The sequence below is a fragment of the Idiotropiscis lumnitzeri genome, chromosome 4, assembly GCF_059441095.1.
Source record: "Idiotropiscis lumnitzeri isolate Australia: NSW breed Sydney's pygmy pipehorse chromosome 4, RoL_Ilum_1.0, whole genome shotgun sequence".
Classification (NCBI taxonomy): domain Eukaryota; kingdom Metazoa; phylum Chordata; class Actinopteri; order Syngnathiformes; family Syngnathidae; genus Idiotropiscis; species Idiotropiscis lumnitzeri.
Window position 1 is genome coordinate 2,435,923 of NC_142394.1, and position 17,244 is coordinate 2,453,166.

Consider the following 17,244-nt stretch of genomic DNA (forward strand, 5'->3'; position numbering starts at 1 on the left):
GCCATTTTAAAAACACGCTAGCGCGACTGAGCAGCCAGCGCGACTGCTCGGTTGCTCGGTTCTGTTTGCGCCCAATGATACGGTGCGTTCTATCTATGTATCAAATACAGAAATAGCACCCTCAACTGGTACTGCGCCCTTTGACACGGCGCGTCTTTTGGCCGTAAAAATACGGTATATAGCACTTTTCATACATAGAATTTCAACACAAAGTGCTGTGTAATAAAAACATTAAAAATACAACATGAAAAGAAGACCCACGGCATTCCTCTTCACCCGCAGATACGCACATACATGCGCAAAACCTCATAAACTCTTTAAAAAAAAAAGCCATGGCAATTTACAGAGAAAGTCCTGTGTACAGGTCGTGCAATGAAATATCCTTTGATATTGGTGGCACCAGTGATACCCACTGGTGGACTGTTGATTAAATTTCCCTGGATTGCCCTGCAACGGCCTTCTGTGATGGCTAGGCAGCTGAGGCCGAGGCCCTGATCAGGGGTGTCCAGTCCTCGAGGGCTGGTGTCCTGCATTATTGTCCATCTCTCCTGGCTGAAACACACCTGATTAAAATGAGCAGGATGCTTATCAGGCTTTCTTCATAGCTTGCTGATGAGCTGATCATTTGAATCAGGTGGTGCAGCCCGGGGAGATTGAAAGCATGCAGGAAAGTGGCCCTCCACGACTCGATCTTGACACCCCTGCCCTAGATGCTTCTGAAGAGCAGGTGAAAGCTCCTGTCTCTTTTGCTTGTTTTTTTAGGAGCTGGCCTGAGACAAGACGTGGGTGACCATAAATTGCTGCAGGGTCTCTCTGTCCTTGCATGGCTTTGCAGTTGCAGAATGTGTTTGTCAAGAAAGAAAAACCATAATACTGCTACAACACAAAGACACTGTTGCAATGGTGTGAACAAGCAAGTGAGAACATATTTTAAAGAGTTAGTATTCATAAGTTAAACAGAAAGAGCAGAGAAATGCATGAAAGAAAAATACAATGTGTGTTACGTCATAAATAGCAATAACAATGTCTTGATTTGAGAAATGGATTCAATCGATTATTAGATGAGATAGTACTTGATTAATCCCTTTGGAAATCTCATTCCAACAGAGCTGTTACAAAAAAAAGAAATATATATATATATATATATATATATTAATATTTAAATAGATACACAATATTGCTAGTAATATTAAAATAAAAGAATATGAAAAAAATATGTATTTTTCCCCATCCTCGTGTTGCCAATCAACGCAAGCATTTGCCCTTAAAGTTAGGTCAAACATTTTGGAGTTGGGTTGATTAATATTTCATGAACATAGGATTTATCAGAGAACCAATAAGCAGAACATCATGAAAATAAGCACTTCCTTGCATTTTTTTCTCTGCATTATTTTTACCTTTATACTTTAAGTAGTTTTAAAACCACTACTTTTATAGTTTTACTGAAGTAAAAGGCTGCAGTTGATACTTTAACTTCTACTAAAGTCTTTTTAAATCCCAATAACTCTACTTCTACTTCAGTAATGAACGTAAAAATATATAAGGCGGTCTGCAGAGGATTCAAGCAATGTGAACCTATAACTTACTATGTTTAATGCTATTGTGTTAGGTTAATTAGTTTTACTAACGATAGTGATGTGTGGTATTGTTAAATGCATGATATCTCTGGAGATTTACGTCATCACTTTGCGACAAAAATGCTCTGACGTCACTTGAGAGACAACATGGATGTCAAAATTGCATTGACGCTTGCATGTTTGTTTGCAACCAACAACTGCTTCTTGTTGAAAAACATAGAAAGACTGACAGCTGTGGAGGAAGAGCTTCGTGTTTGTCTTTCATCGATTCCTGCCAGGATATCATCTCTGTGTTCATTCAAGCAGGCCCATGTTTCACACTGAGTGAGCATACAGTGAAACCCTGCTACTTCGCGGTTCACCTCTCGCGGGTTCAGTGCTTCGCGGGTCTAAAAAATATTCGGGGGCATTGTAGTTTCGCCGAGCGGCACGACGGGGCGCTGGAGCGGTTAGACGGCCGGCGTGCGCCGAAGAAGAGCGTGGGCGAAGGAGAGAGTGGACGGAGAAGAGCACGTTCCCCCCGGCACTATCGGGGGCGACGTTTCGCGCGGTTCGGACCGTACCAGAGCTCCGGCCGGCGTGCGTGGTAGTTAAGCCGAAGAGGAACAACTTCCGCCCGGGCACTCGCGCGGCGACATTTCGTTTCGTTCGGGATCGTGCGAGAGCTCCGGAGGAGACGGGCCGGCGTGCGTGGTAGTTAAGCAGAAGAGGAACAACTTCCGCCCGGGCATGAGGGGAGCGCGAGGCTGTCAGTTATGAATGAATGAATAAATAAATGAAAAATGCCACCTTTCATTTCACAGGGCACACCGGACGGTGTACCAGCAGGTAAAAGTCGAAGTAATTAAATAAGTACAAAAAGAGGTAATTGAATAAATACAAAAATAATGGCTGGGGAATAAAAAAATAATAAGTTTTAATAATATATATATTTTTTTGTTATAACATGAATTTCACTCTCTCTCTCTCTCTACCCGTATATATATATATCTTTTTTTTTAAGCATTTTTGAAGGTGCACCACTACTTCACACCTATATATATATATATATATATATATATATATATATATATATATAGGTGCGAAGTATATATAAGTATTTTATTTATTTATTTTTTTTATTTTTTTTTTTTTTTTAAGGTGCGCCGCTACTTCGCGGATTTTCAGTTTTCGCGGGTGGTCTCAGTCCCCATTAACCGCGATAACCGGGGGTTTACTGTAAATATGAAATATTTTAAAATACTTATTCTTTGTTTATTTGACTCCTATTCAAGAAGTTTTTATATAACGTCCTTCTTCAATGTTAGAAAACACATAATTGTTAATAAAAGCGTTTTTTTCCACATTTTCAGCTGGTGGTGTACCATGAAAAAAAAGTGGCTTGGCTCATAAAAGGTTGGGAAAAAAAGGAGGAAAGTACTCATTCCAACAGCAGCCATCATGAGGCCATTTTTCACCGCAGGAACCTTTTGAGAAACTTTTAGCTTTATCGTGATTAATTGATTTGGCCCTTTGTTTCCACCAAAAACATTTACCTAAATAAACAACTTACAAAACAACTGAAAATGATGACCCTTTTAAAGTCTCACAACGGAAGCCTCCCTAAAACAAGATAGTGGATTTATTCAAAGAAAGTATATTTGTTTTTGTAGGCCACTGTAATATTCAGGTTGAACATAATTGTTACATACAGGGGGGGAAAAAGTACCTAAATAATGAAGCATTGCATTTTGTATAATTTGCACCTAAATACCCCTGTCTTGATCTGTATTTGTGGTTATTGATTTAGTATTTAGTTTCATGTTTAGTGTGTCTCATAATGTTCATGGTGTCCACCTGTGTTCATCTACCCAAGCCCCAGTGTTAACCAATCAGGTCCTTCCAACGGTTCAGTTCTTGTCGGTGCATTGCCCTTGTCCAAATCTGTTTTTCTGCCTGTCTCGCCGAGTTTAGTTAAGTCAAGTCATTGTTTTTCATTGGTCCCTGATGTTTTGTACTTTTTTCATATTTCATTTTTTTTTTGAAGTTCCTTGTTCGCCTTTTGTTTCTTTAATTAAAAACCCCTCAACGTAACTCCTGCCTCACTTCCCTGCATTTTTTGGTAGTAATGGGAAACTGAAGCATCAGAAGCAATGAGGCTTTCCATCCAAATGATTTGCTCCTAGTCCAAAGCATCATGAGGCTTCATTTGTTCTATTGCGCCTTCATGTGGGAAATGAATGCCATGACAGGCAGAATGTTTAAATTATTCAATGGATTTGATGGCGTCAAAGGAATAGGGAGTTGAGATGTGAATGAATGTGTGTGTGTGTGTTAATTGAAAGAATGATTGGTTTATTTTAGACATTGACATATAAACAAGGAACAAGACACACCTTTTTTTATTTTTTATAGAGAAAAACTAGCATTTCCAATGTTTTTGGCTTTAAACGGTTTCTTTTCTTAGGTAAGATTTCTCCAGCTTTTGAAAATAGTCTTTCGCAAGGGACGAATGAAGCCGGGGTACAGAGAAAGGTTATTGCTAGTTTGTAGAGGCTTGGGTAGTAGTGTTTGTGCGGCTCCCAGTAGTCGAGGGGGTTTGACATCCTGCTTATGTTGGGTTCCCCCAGGTAAATGTGGACCGCCACAGTCACATCTGCGGTCTCACTCTGGGTCCTCGTCTGCATGACTGTGTGCTCCAATCGCCGCAACAGTTTGTCACCTAAGACACAACAAACAAACTAACAGAAAACTAATTTCCTGCTTTGCTTAATTAACACCATTAGAATGTATCAAATATTACCTTGCACCACATCCTGGGAAGCTTATGATTTGTCCGGTTGTGTTGGTAAAGAGGATGGGTTGGAGGAGGAGGAAAAAGAATAAGATGGCCTGTGGCGGATCACTGTCGCATATTCAGCTGTGAGCATCCTCTCAGCCTCTTGTGCTCTATTGGGGCTAAAGAAGCCTATCTTCTTGAACCTGCGAATGACAATGAGACTCATTGCAGATGTGAACCGTTCAACAAGACGCAGTTGCTCATGTGTTGGCACGAGTAGACAGAGGAGGAAAAAAAATAGACCACTAATGCAAAACTGGAATCCAGCAGAGTTGCCAGTGACATGATGCTCATGGCTTGGAGGTTGTAGAGCTTGTCCCTCAGTTTTTGTTTTAAAACCCTCACCCATTGCTTCGCTCTGCTCCATTTGTATAGTTCCCATGTCATCCTCCAAGGTGTGGTGCAGCATGGCCAAACGTGGTATGACCTTGGACCCAGACACTCTCCTCTCCTCTGAGAGCTCTACGGTGGCATCATTAAATGGGGACAGCACCTGCAGACTCTCAGAAATTAGCCTCAACTGGTGGGATGTAAGTGGAGTAATGTCAGTGTGAAGGCCTGCCAGGGCTGGTCCTCCGACTTCCCTGAGGTTGTACATGGGCTGGAGCATGTGGAAGGTGCTGTTCGATCATGTCTCCACTTAAAAAAAAAGGAAATTATTGTTTGAAAGAGGACTGGAAGCAGTTATGGATGTCAACTTACCTCTTGAATGAGCTTCAACACAGGCTCTGTCGGCTTCATTTGCTCCTGTGTCAGCCCTGTCTGAGAGAGAGTGTGAGTCTGGAGGAAACCCACGCAGGCATGGGGAGAAAATGCAAACTCCACACAGGGAGGCCGGAATCTAAACCACAACCTCTGCCGTGTCTCACTGTGAGGCCATTGTGCTGCACAGTGTTTGTCATTAAACCATATCATAACCATAACCAGACCCGTTCCATATTTTGAGAAAAGACGTAAAGAACACAAGCAAATGCAAAACTTGGTGACATCAGGCAAATTTTTCTGCGAAACTTAAATCAAACGCAGATAACTGAAGGTGTCAAAGAATACTTAGTTATTTTAATTGACAGTGCATTAATTATTCGAAACGCTCAAAGAAATACTGTCTTCATAAATTAATTTTGTAAACAAGCTTAATTCAAATGCACAATAAGTTTGAGGATTTGACTTGAAATTTGTAGTATTAAATTAAACGTTTATTTTATTTAATCAAGCTTCCCTGAGTATGCTGAAATTTAATTAATCATAAGCAGCTTGCATGATGGATGGATGGATGAATACTTTAGTCGCTTGGGCTGGGATGGCACAACCAAGGTTGAAAAGGCTGCTTAGCATTCAATTAACAGATAATTAAATGCCTGACAATGGCAATTAATTACTTAACTACTCACACATAATTCAATAATTAAAGTTATCAAGTGGTGTAATTAAATGTCATGCTTGTTTGAGGTCTTGCGTGTTGGGCCTAAACTAAAGTTATTACAGGAATGCGCAGTAAATGCAGCTCGAAAACAAAAGTGCGCACCAGGTTTGATTGGTGTCAAACATGGCGCAGTACGGCGAGGTTAAACACTGGTGCAGTGTAATCACTGCAAAAAACATCTTAAGATTTCATTTCTGAAACTGAACCTAAATGTGTTTATTTTTGTTGAACAAGGTATTTTTTGCTTAAAATAAATTTGTTTAACACAATGCAATGCTTGTTTTAAGATACTTATTACTCAATTATCATATTTAATCTAACGGTCTTTGCATTGAGTATGAACAGCAAGTTTTAAAGTACAGTGGTGAGGCTTAAAACAAACATTTTCCACATTTTAAGATGCCTGACCAACAATCAAAGGACCTAAAGTGGGGTCAAGTCAAATTATTTTGCTTCAAGATTTTGCATAATCGAGTAATATGATAAATGTAAAAGAAAAAGTATGATAACAATCGAACAAACCTGCAGGTTTGCTCTTTAATTCGATGTCATATGGTACTACATGAATACCTGATCTTAAATTAATTCCTTCTTAATACATTCTAATTGCATGAGCAACAAATCCCTAAAAGATGTACGTCACCCACAGTTAGATCATCATTATGGTTGCAAAGCATTCATTTTTATCATACTGTGACATGACTTGGCTCTGGTGTTCATGCCGAACAATGTGGAGTCATCTGAGATTCTGGAGGGGAAATAAAAATCTGCTAATGTAAATATAAATATATTACAATAGGTGAGTAGAACAGGCAAAATATTGTCCCAAGAAAAAAGGTTCCTTTACAAAAGTTTTGAACTAAACAGAAATGCAGAGTAGTTTACTCATGACAGTGGAAAGGTTTTTAGAGAAAATACGATACAAATAATGTGCAACATCTTAATTTTTTTTATATTTTAGTAGTGCTAATGTAATTTAGCACAATGTGAAATGAGATATTTTCAGCAAAGATCTTGAATAAAAATTGAATAAAAAAATGGCTTTGCGTCAGAATCATTTGTTTATCAACATGCAGCTTTTGTCATAAATTATTCAATGTGGTAAGAGTAAATAGGAAAATGTTTAACTCAATTGAATGATAAAGTACAATTAAAAACCTCTTGCATGCACGAGAAGAAGACCCGGCTGCATAACAAAATCACAGTGGGGGCATTTCATTTTTTCGGGGGAGGGGTATGGGGCTGACACTTCTCCAACCTAAATTGATGTGCCCTGGTTGCCCCCAGGATGTCGGTCAGAACACAATGAAAGAGTGAAGATGTGGTTTGGCAGCTTTAATCCCGTTGCAGGCACAAGCAGGGAAAAGGGCAGGTGACAGTATGTGCATCCATCCGTCCATCCATCCATTATCTGTACCGCTTCTCCTCACAAGGCTTTGAGCTCCATGGTGTATGAAATGTGTGTACAACAACATAACGCGGGTTCAACCTTGGAGTGACTTTTTTAAATTCAATGAACTTGTCAAATGTACCCAAAAACTCTTCTTGTAAAATGTATTTAGAATTTCTGAGTGAAAAAACTTTATTAGGGTTTTTCAAGTAGATATCACTCCCTATTTTTGACAGTGTAAGGGACGATTACAGCAATGGATGTCACGTAATGGCGGCACCCATGAAGTGCAGACTGCCGTTGACTGCTGAAGAAGCACAAAGTATGTCAATAAGTGCACCATTCCTGAGTACACATCTCTCTTGGTCGCCAGCGTACAAAAAAGACTATGTTAACATCCACAAGTCGTGTTTAAGACACTCAAAGATGCGCGGCGAACTTCGAACAGATGCGCGTGGACTGTCAATCAAATCGGCGACGCAGTTAAATAAATCACATAAATGATAATGCGCACGGCAGTGCAACGAATAAACACAATATAAACTGTAATCAATCAGTGTTAGTGTACTCAATGTGGTTCAGAAACACGTACGATCACTGCAGCACTGAACACATTTTCTATTTTTTTCAAAGTAGTCCAGATTGCAGAATAACTCTAGCACAACAGGTAATGAGCAATTACCCAGGGAGGCAAACATGACGAGGTAACTCCACTTTTAAAATAGAAAGACCTGATGCAATAATAAACATTAATTTTGGGAATTTTTTGAAAAGGCTGGTTGAACTGAATGACGACAGATCAAGTAGAATAGAGGGTTGGCCATTCCAAACATTTCCAATCCAGGGCGGGCACGGCCCCCCAATAGGTGGATGAGGCTGACGTTTCAGTCGAATGTGGCTGTGTACAGCACCTCATTTTCTGATTGGCAGTGGTGGGAGTACCCCATAGAGTTGGATTTAAGTGCAAAAGTAAGTCCTGCAAACTGTTACAGATTTCAATGTTGTCTATAGTGACCTATGAACAATTCATCTTATGAAAACACTCTTGCAACGTATTTTGTGTAGATTATTGTTGTCTAATGAAAGAAAACAGACGGACATGACAGAAAGGGCATCTAAGCTGGACCTTGGATGCTTATTTCCTGCTCTATTGAGACAGCCATGAAAAGACTAATTATTTTGTGATGTTTTCGGAAGTTGAAGTAGGCCTGTTCACATTTGACCAGCGTTATTTTCAGTGTATTTGCGATGATTTTGAACAGACAAATAGTTTCCAGTCTGTAGGATTTTGAGTTTCTAATCGCTACTGCCACCTGTGGCCATAAAATGAAATTGCAACCTCCTTTCTTCACGGACACAATGCAGGTTCTAAATGTCAATATCATCACTTCTTACCTTTGGAGTAGAAAGAATGCCATTTGTGCATCGCTTTCAAACTGAAGTCCGACCGCAATACAAAACAAGATGGCGGCGCGCATGGACGCAGCGGCTAACAGCTCTCCCTCCCAGTGCTCCTTATTGCTTTTTATTAGTGTTTGCTTGCTCACCAACTGAGGCACAGCATCGATATACCCGCCAGGACATCGTGGACATTGGATATCGATGCGAAATAACCATCACAGAGGAATTTTGCTATGATCGCAAAATTCCTGACGAACTGGCGAGGCCGCCCGGCTCATCGTGGCTTGTCATCGGGACAGGGAGGCGGCGCAGGCGACGCAGAGAGAGGAAGCAGAAGCGGGGCTGCAGGTCCGGTGTCTTGCTACGGCTGCGACGACGGCCCCACAGGCAACCACTGCCGAGTCTCTACCTCACCAACGCCAGATCCGTGGTCCACAAAATCGACGAGCTGGGATTACTAATCCTGGGAAACCGCTATGTGCGAGACAGCAGTGTGATCGTCGTCACGGAATCCTGGCTGCACGCCGACGTCCCCGACGCTAGCATCCAGCTGACTGGGCGCTCGCTACATCGCGCGGATCGGACGAGGGCCACCGGTAAGAGAAGGGGCGGGGGGCTCTGTGTTTACGTGCATGAGAACTGGTGCGGCGATAGCACGATCGTCGAGAAGCACTCTTCCCCCGACATCGAGTTCATGTCCGTTAAATGCCGGCCTTATTTTCTCCCGAGGGAGCTAACGGTAGTGATCGTCACAGCTGTTTACATCCCTCCCGACGCTAGCACTATCACGGCGCTCTCGCTGCTCGCGTGCGTCATCAATAAACATCAGCGGGCCCACCCTGATGGCGTTCACATAGTAGCGGGAGACTTTAATAAGGCCAATTTAAAGACTGTACTCCCAGAGTTTCACCAGCATGTCAAGTGCCCAACGAGGGGAGACAACACTCTCGACCATGTGTACTCGAACATCAAGCACGCATACAGGGCCCTCCCACTCGCCCCCCTCGGCCAGTCAGACCACCTGTCCTTGCAGCTCGCACCTGCGTACACCCCTCTCAAGCGCAGATTCAGGCCCACCACAAAGACTGTGAAAACCTGGCGTGATGACGCCATGAATGAATTACAGGACTGCTTTCAAGACACCAACTGGGACCTCTTTGATCATCAGGACCTTGATGTCTACACGCACTGTGTACTGGACTTCATCAAGTTCTGCATGGAAACTGTGTCCCTACACAGGACCATACGGACCTTCCCAAATGCGAAGCCCAGGATGTCCAGCAGGGTCCGCTCTCTCCTCAAGGCCCGTGACGCTGCCTTCAGGTCGGGCGACAAAGCCCAGTACAGGGTGGCTCGTGCTGACCTGAGCAGAAGCATCAAGCTAGCCAAGGCAATCTACAAGGGGAGGCTGGAGGCCCACCTTGCCAGCAACAGACCACGGGAGGTGTGGCAGGGTCTACGGAGCATCACCAACTTCCGTGGCAGCAGCACGACCTCTGTAGACCCGAGTGCATCGCTGGCAGAGGAGCTTAACTGCTTCTTCGCTCGCTTTGACTCGCCCCAACCGTCACACCCCTGCACCTCATGCTCCAACTCCCCCCCACTCACCGTAGAGGAACACGATGTGAGGCGCGCGCTCCTGGCTGTTAACCCCAGGAAAGCTACTGGACCCGACGGAATACCGGGCAAGGTCCTCAGAGCATGTGCCCACCAACTGTCACATGTTTTCTGCAGGATCTTCAACCGCTCCCTGGCTCAAGCAGTCATACCCTCCTGCTTGAAAACTTCCACCATTATTCCTGTCCCCAAAAAGTCACCCGCCGTCCACCTGAATGACTACCGTCCTGTTGCTCTCACACCAGTCATCATGAAGTGCTTCGAGAGGCTGGTTCTCCAGCACATCAGGGACTGCCTTCCTCCCACTCTGGACCCCTACCAGTTTGCATACCGGGCTAACAGATCCACTGAGGACGCCATCGACACTGCTCTGCATGTTGTGCTGGGCCACCTGGAACAACAGCAGAGCTATGCAAGGATGCTCTTTGTGGACTACAGCTCGGCATTCAACACGATCATCCCAGACCCCGAAGTTCCTGGGAGTACAGATCTCCGATGACCTTTCTTGGACTCACAACACCACAGCAGTGGTAAAGAACGTCCACCAGCGTCTGCACTTCCTGAGAGTCCTCAGGAAATTCAACCTGGACAGGAAGCTGCTGCTGGCCTTCTACCACTCGTCCATCGAGAGCCTGTTGACGTAATGTGTCTCCACCTGGTACAGCGGCTGCACTGAGGCGGACAGAGTGAGGCTCCAGAGGACAGTCAAAACAGCGCAAAGGATTATTGGCTGCCCTCTCCCCTCACTGTCGGACATCTACACCGCCCGGTGCCTCAGCAGGGCTCTCAACATCGTCAAAGACAATACCCACCCAAACTCCCACCTGTTCGACCTGATGCCCTCTGGCAGGCGTTACAGATGCATCAAATCGAGGACCAATAGACTGAGAAACAGTTTCTTTCCGAGAGCCATCTCTATTCTGAACTCTCACACACACACGAGACCACCCTTACCTTGCAGAACAGCATCGTGATGTGTTTTTATATACCCTTCAGTATTATTTTCCATTGCACTCTCTTATTTATCTAATTTATATATTTGTCTGTATTATTGTTGTATTGCACTGGAGAGGGGAGCTCTCTAATCTCGTTGCACTCTTGAGTACAATGACAATAAAGGGATTTCTAATTCTAATTCTCCACCGCTTAAATTTCTGGTCGCGACTCTGTGAGACGACGTCGAGAACGTGCATGACTTGACAGAGTGGGGAAGTCAAACCCAATTTTAATCTGATCATTTTCCAGAGGCTTCCAAGAATATCCACCGAAAGTGTTAATCTGCCGTTATAAATGGTCAAATTAAAGGCAATTGTAAAGTATTTTGGAGCAAAATGCTGCAGAGTGCAGCTTTAAAGTTGTTAGATTTGCATTGATTTCTCCCACAACAAATTGAAACGATACAAACTGCTTGCAATTATTAGTTTCCTGATTAAAAAAAACAAACCCCCAAAAAAATGAGCTTGGCCACAGGATCGCTTTAAGTGGGATACGTTACTAATTTTGCACATTTTAGCAGTAAAAAAATATCTTTGCTGTTCTGTGAAAAACATTTATATCCATTTTTTTTCCCTGATTTTGTGTTTACGTGAATGCTGTTTCTGCGTTGCAGACATCCCATTCACGGAAAACAAAAATACTAAATTTGACATACATGTTTTTCAGCGACGATAACTTGCTCGCTGTTGAAAATGACATGTGTTGAGGGCTCAGATAACAACCAATCACGATCATCATAGAATCATGTTTTGGTGCTACTTAAAACATTCATCTAATTAGCCCAGATTTTGTCATAAACATTGACAGATCTAGAACTAGGAAGAAGTGCGTATTTTGAATGGCAACGTGCAAGGAGACTACAGCATGTCAAAGTGCTGCGCTGTAGATTAATCGGGAATATAGTAAGATGCATGATTTCTAAAAAGAGAATTGGATGATGATTTTAAAAATCCAGGATCCCATGAACTGACTGTTCTGGCTAAGCAATTTATAGATAAGTACCAAATGCTATGAGACAGGTCTACACTTAGGACCCATTAATGGTTAAGTCCCAAAAAGGAAGCATGGTGCAACTATCAAGAAGACTGCGCAGACTCAAATAACAGTCAGCACACGTGCACTGAAGAGCGTGATGATCCTGACTCATCCGCTGCTTCTTGGGAAATGGAAGTGCTCGGCGGTGCTCTATTTTGTCGACCCGCTGAAATACTGCACAATAGTTGTCTACCGAGTGACGTCATGCCTCCTTCCCTTATACTCTGGCGTGGGCGCCGGTAACCCTGCGTGGTCAAAAGCGATTATTAAGCAAGGCGGAACGCTCATCCAGCATTTGGTCTGAACGTGGCATAATATGCTGGGAATATTTTTAAACGCTTTAAATATTCCAAAAATGTGCACAAATGGACATTCCCCCTAGAAGATGCCTGCACTTGAATAATCTAATATAGTGAAAAGTCTCCGAAAATTGTTTTATTTTAAGTACCTTCGATTTGGGGGCTCTTTCTCTAGTAAATTCTCCACAACTCTGCACTTCAACAGACCCCTTCGGATTCCCACTAGGGAGACGGTGTTCTTTCGAGCTCTTGTTTCTGCATTGGCCCGTTAGTTTCAACCCTGCTGTAGAACTGTAAGATCAAGCTCATAAGGGCCACCATGAATATTTAATCAGAGACTCAAACGCTGCAGTCAGGCTGTTTGGACTTGGCAAACAAAAGTGTTGAAGCAGAGGTTGACGCAAAACCACAACCATGTCAGCACTGATTTTTTCGCAAGGCTGTATTTGCCAGTAGCTGGAAAAGTAGTCGGGTCATTAACAGTCAATAGCGAGGTAAATTTGTTTTCAATATAAAAAAATAAATAAATAAAATAGTGGGTCTTATCCTCCTCATCGTCATCTGGCAAATTTCCACTCTGACACTCATATGATGCATTAATGCGATGTGCTGTTTTGTATCCTGAGGCTGAGTGAACAACATCTTTATGGGTTTAGCAGCAGGAGGCAAAGAGAAGAAAGACTTGAAGCTGTGTTGAAACTTTTCTTCATTGGTATATGTTTTTTTTCCTCAGAAGTGATATATGGCATTATTATTTTCAGATGTACACTGGGCAAGTTCAGTTCACAAATTTGAAAATGAACTAGTGCAGTTCATAGTCCATAATTTAATATCCATCCATCCATTATCTGTTCCGCTTCTTCTCACAAGGGTCGCAGGGGAGCTGGATCCGCTCCCAGCTGTCTTCCATCATTAAGCGGGGTACACCCTGAACTGGTTGCCAGCCAATTGCAGGGCACACAAAGACAAGCATCCATCCGCTCTCACACTCACATCTAGGGACAATTTTGAGTGTTCAATCAGCCTGCCACGTACGTAACATTTTCAACTTAATTCACCATTCCAAAAATTAGGCATTCATAGTTCTTTCTTTTAACTACGTTGTCGTGTATCCCCAAAATGAAGACATTTCCCCATTGTTGCCACCCAATCAGTCCACACTAGTTGACCACTGCAAATTTCACCGTACAATATATATATATATATATATATATATATATATATATATATATATATATATATATATATATACATATATATATGCCATCCGGCCATCCTGTGTGGAGTTGGAGTTTGCATGTTGTCCTCGTGCCTGCGTGGGTTTCCACCGGGAACTCCGGTTTCCTCCCACACTCCAAAAACATGCATGGCAGGTCGATTGAACACTCTAAATTGCCCCTATGAGTGTGAGCGCGGATGGTTGTTTGTCTCTGTGTGCCCTGCAATTGGCTGGCAACCAATTCAACACATAATGGAGAAGAATACAATTATGGGGAAGAAAACTAAAGATTGAAGTGGCATTTTTTTTTCCCTTTGTTGAATTAATATCCTGGTGAGCCATCACTGTCTTCTTTATTTATCTAATTTATATATTTGTCTGTATTATTGTTGTATTGCACTGGAGAGGGGAGCCCTCTAATCTCGTTGCACACTTGAGTACAATGACAATAAAGGGATTTCTATTCTATTCTATTCTATTACATTGAAACGATGGTAAAAAATAGTTAACGGTAGACTTTCTACAGAAGTGATATTGCTTAGAAAATTGTCGAAATTAAGTTAAGATGCTGTTTTCGCTTAAAATGTTACTTAAAACTCCAAATAAAGGGCTTATTTCTATTGAATTGGGATTTGTTTTTGTTTGTTTTTTTTGTTTTTTTTTCGAAATCCAAACAAGCAATTAATTATTCAGCTTTTTGGAATTGAGTATACTCATAGAGGACGATCGGAATAAGATACAAGTAGAGTAATTTTTTTAAGTTGACTTGCCGCCGGTTTAAATTTAATTTACAATGTTCTGCGATTGAATGGATGTTCTGATTTGCGCAACTCATTTGTCCTCACCTTCAACGATTCTTGCATAACACAATGGAGCCCGCAGCTTCTCACACTGTGTTCATTAGCTTCGTGGCTCATTTAACCACATTTTCTCCACCTAGGGAACTGCTCTTAGATTTCCATCCATCCATTTTCCAAACTTCTTGTCCTCGTTATGATAACTGGGTGAGTTGAAGCCCATCCCTCTTCTTACCCTTGGGTGAAAGGCAGCATAGTAGTGGTGGGTGATATGGGCAAAATAAAAATCTAAAAACACAATATTTTGATAATAGTCTATGAAAAAGGATATAAATTTACACTTGCTTCACATAACTATGGATAGACAAAATGCCTTTATAATTAAATTGCTGCAGCAAAACATTGCACAACAATAGTCAACATTGATGTTACACAATGAAACAACTTCTAGTTTATAGTCTTGTTGTCAGGAAGTATGGAGGGTCGAGAGAAGGACTCAAATGCAGAGACCGAATGAAGGATTGTAGTCTGAAGGTTTATTTGAGTGCCCAGTGAAATGTTGGTAGATTGGGGTTTGGAGGAATGCGGGTCTCTGGTGTGAAGCTCAAGCAGATTGTAGCCAGTCAGGCAGGTCAATTGACCGGCTGTGTGTGGTCCAAGGAATCAATGAAGTCGGAATGTGTTATGAGGTTGGAGAAAAGGTTAGACAAAATATACTTGAATACACAATAGGTTGCTCAAAGATCAAGAAGGCTAGATGGCTACAAATTTTATGTAGTGAGTAGACAATCTGGTGATGTCATGGCGTGTCTGGGCAACTTATATAGAAGCAGCAGTGATTGGGTAAATTGGTGATCACTCCAAGAGGTGATTCTGGGTTCTTTCCGGTCTATATTAGGATAATGAACCTTTAGCCAGGGCATGCTCAACACAATCTGAACTTGCAGACAATAAAACACATGAAAACTGACGAGCTCTTGATGGTTACCTGATCGTTTTAGGGGGTCTTTTGATGTACACGGGAAATGAGTTGCTCATTGAGGGCTCTGGCCTTCTTTGTGGTGGTCAGGTTTGTCAGAGGAAATCTAGTTTCTTGACTAGAGCACGTTTGATCAAACTTTCATTTGCTCTAGCGTCTACTAGGGCTGAAACATGCAAGGTTATTCCAACTGAGGACAGAAGACACTTTAAAAACAGGTCGAAAAGGAGGTATTTAGTCTATGACTCCACCCCCATTGGTGAGTCAAGCCTGTTGCTTGTAGTGTGGGGCAAGTTGTGGTGTGGTGGTCTGCACTCCCACAATACAGGCAAAGATTTGACCATCTCCTCCTCAATTTTTCGACGTCAGAGAGTTTGGTGCGTCCAAGCTGCATAGGTTCACTACCAACCTCAGGCAGCGGGGCAGGCAGCGCAGGAACGGCTTGCCTGGCTGTTGCTGAGTAGGTGCACAAGTGGGCTGGGTCGTTAGCTTAGGACCACGCTCTCTTCGACGCTCATGGAGGCGACAGTCAAGCTTAATGGCAAGGTCGATTAGCTGATCTAGCCTGTTGGGTTCGTCTCTGGGAGCCAGTTTGTCCTTGGGGGAATCGTTACGGGCGCCCCGAAGTATCTCCTGGAGTGCTTCCTCGTTGAAATGACTCTCAGCAGCTAGGGTTCTGAAAGCGATGGAGAATTCTTCTACACTCGGAGAGCCGTGCTTTATCGACTTCACGGCCTCCCTCCCACCTTTTATCTTCCGTGAAGGTGGTATATGCTATACAAACAGGTGATTGTCATTTCCGGTGGCCCACGACAGTGCTGGACCCCGGAGTCAGACAATATGGTAGGCAATTCTAGTGTGTTCGGTGGAATATGACAGGGGCTGTAGGTCGAAGACTACCGATCACTGGACCAGAAAGGCGCGACATGTCCCCAGATTGCCGTTGTAAGCGACAGGTGCAGGCACAAACGGTTCCCTAGCGACATGGGTGGGGCGGCAAGGTTTGGCTAGGCATGGCTCTGTGATGCAGCCACCTAACTCCGGAGGGTGGCGAAAGCCTGAGCAAATTCACGTGCCTCCGTCATCAAAACGGTTGTTGATTGGTCTAACTGGTCAAACAGTGCACTCTTTTCAGCAAGAGTCTGGTGAAGCGGGTCGGTCTTTGCTGGGTCCATAACAGTGGCCATATTGTGCTGTTAGGGAGTGTTGAGTGAAGAGAGTAGGACTCAAATGAAGAAAATGAGAACGATGATTGTAGTCTGAAGGTTTATTTGAGTGTCCAGTGAAACGTTGGTAGATTGGGGTTCGGAGGTAAAGCGGGTCTCTGGTGTGGAGCGAAAGCAGATTGTAGGCAGGCAGGTCGGTTGGCCAGCTGTGCGTTGTCCAAGGAAAGTCGGAATGTGATCTGAGGTTGGAGAAAAGGTTTGGTAAAATATATTTGAATATGCAGTAGAAGGCTCGATGGCTACAAATTTCATGTAGCGAGTAGACAATCTGGTGATGTCATGGCGTGTCTGGGCGTCTTATATAGAAGCAGCACTGATTGGGTCGATTGGATCCAGCTGCTGGCCATACCAACCTGCAAGGTTCCCAAACACGCAGACACGCACACTACACCTCAGTGTGCTGGAACAGCACGCCTGACACTTGTATAAATCAGACTACTCAGAGTATAACCATGCAAGCGCAGGGA

General features: G+C 43.0%; 1 pseudogene; it reads right to left on the reverse strand.

Moving 5' to 3' along the window:
• Positions 1-3,958: 3,958 nt before the first annotated feature.
• Positions 3,959-4,804, reverse strand: LOC148337823 (E3 SUMO-protein ligase ZBED1-like; annotated as a pseudogene).
• Positions 4,805-17,244: the final 12,440 nt, after the last annotated feature.